Raw genomic sequence first — 2,644 nt, forward strand, 5'->3', positions numbered from 1 at the left:
GGAACCTTATGGAAAAGGATGGAAAAAGTCTAGACAGAGGCGCCGGAGAACACCAAGGAAAGAAGGCCGCCTACCCAGCAGGCCCAGCGCACTCATTATGAATTCTGTGAGACAGACAGCAGGCACATTCCCTGCATGGATCTAAGCCAGTTGGGGGGTCCTAGAGCTGAAAAAAGTGAACACATGGCCCCGACCCTAGCCCAGAAGTTAATCCATTTGAAAAAAACGCTTGCAAATGAAAAAATAGTTTTCCCCAACATAGTCTCACTGGGGATACAAACCACTCTTAAAGAGAGATCCCACACTCAGCAATAGCCAGCACAAAACTAAACTCAACTGCAGTTCTGGAGATCCCTGGCTCTTAATGCTTTGTCTGGGCATTAAGTTCTATTTTTTTCACTTTTTCCCCTTGCTGGTCTTTCTCATTTATGACTTCCAGTGTCGTTTTTATGGAATTTCTGTGTGCTAATATATGTCTCTATGTCTGTATGTGTTTCTTGTGCCTTTTCTTCGGTTTTCTCCTAGTAGCTTGCTTCAACCTACTTTGGCTTTTTTGTTTTTAATCTTATGTTACTACTATTTGTATATGCTGTATGTATTCTGATGATAGAAAGACTAGATTTGGGTAGGGGGTGAGATGGAGAGGATCTGGAAGGACTTGGGTTAAGAGAATCCATAATCAGAATATATTGCATGAAAAAATATACTTTCAATTAGGAGATTGCACTGACTGCCCTTGTAGAGGACCCAGGATCACCTGCCAGCTTCCATATAACAACTCACAATCATCTGTAACTCCAGTTCCAAGGGGACTAATGCCTCTTCTGACCTCCACAGGCTCCTGCATGCACACAGTGCATGTAAGTACACTCAGGCACACACATATACACATAAAATCCTGTGTGTGTGTGTGTGTGTGTGTGTCTTCCTTAGGAGCTTCCGGCTTCTGGCCTCTGCGTCTACTAACACAGGTGGACCTGGACACACATAAATGCCCTCCTAAGACGTGTGGTGGTGGTCCATTTGTGATCACTGATAGCCACTAACAAAACATTTTCAACCTTAAGATCTAAGAACAATTCCTGTAACATAAAAACCTCCAAATAATACTTTGATAAAACTCTAAATATACATTTCCCTTTATAACTTCAGATCTTAGGGTAAACTATCCCAATATTACTAATATTATTTAATGATTTATAATAAGGACAAAATAGATCATTCCTTAGTTCAGTTGAAAGACTCATAAATATTACTGTCTTTTTTTTCCTCACTGCAATAGTACACACTAAAGAAAACATTAGTTTTAAGTGCAGGCATATAAGACCCTTTGAGTCCTAATGACTTGTACAATTTCTGAGCTTTAGTTTTCTAGTATGTATGGTACATAGATGGTAACTATCAGTGTTTTAAGAATTGCTGAAAGTGCTGCCTAAATTTTGAAATGTTCAATATATTGTAGATACCTTTACTTTGCTTTAAAATGTTTTCATTGTAGAAATACCTATAGTGAAAATAAACAGTAATGCAAAGACAGGATTCATGGCCAAACAAAAGTATTTATTAGGGTTTTTTTCCTTATAAACATTTTCTTCTAAAGAAAAAAACCTAAAATTTAAATACCTCCCATTCTGCCACATATAAGACTATATATACGTTATTTACATTTGTCAAATAAAACATATTACAGATTTTCTGACATTCAGTATTTCCTTTAAAATAACAGTAAAACAACTTTGATCAATTAACTACAATTTGCATAATCTTGGCACAATTTACAATATGGCGCCTACGTTGCATTTCATATTTTAGATCATTTTTGTCCCATCTAACTATCTTACTAGAGAACCTGACCCCATGAGAATGGACTTTTCTCTTTGTGCATTCTTAAGCAATTGCACAACGTGAATGCTGCCCTTCTGCTTCCATTACCTGGCACATGCAGCATTTCTGATTTTTGTCTTCAGAAATGATTTCTATTCTGACTTTAAGTATTCCTTTATAAGCTATCTTCACAACATTATTTCTACCAATAATTTTAAGTAATAACTTAAATGTATAGGAAAAAATCAAATATAACAAAGATATTTCCTAAAATATTAGTGATCTCACCACCCTGGTTATACATATACAAAAATAACAAATACAGTTTAATAGCTGTAAAAAACTATTTTCCCTAAAAAATAGTCATTTCTGCAGGGCAATTTAAGAAGGAAAGTGTTCTCAAACGAAAATACACTAACCCATTTTACAACTTATACAACTATTTCAAAATCAAAACTAAAACTCAGATTTGTGCAAAAGTAGAAAAATTCCATAAAGGAATAATTATGACAGAGAAATTAAAAAAATTGTCACATTATGTCACCAATAACTGTAGCTCTGGTGACATAAAGAAAGTCAACCAAAGAAAACCTGTATGAATCTCTTAACAATGGTGAACTGTAAATTCAGCCTTGAGTTCGTGTGAGCAGGTATGTGTGTACACACAACGCAGACTGAGTAGGAAAACACAAATCTTAAAGGCCAGTGATTTCACTTCCTGCGTGTCTGAGATTCCCAAGCTTTCTCCTGTGTAGCAAATATACAAAAGAGAAGGGAGAGAGAGAGAGGGGGGGAGGGAGGAAGGGAAGGAGGGAGGGAA

This window comes from Apodemus sylvaticus, chromosome 11, assembly GCF_947179515.1.
Source record: "Apodemus sylvaticus chromosome 11, mApoSyl1.1, whole genome shotgun sequence".
NCBI classification, from domain to species: domain Eukaryota; kingdom Metazoa; phylum Chordata; class Mammalia; order Rodentia; family Muridae; genus Apodemus; species Apodemus sylvaticus.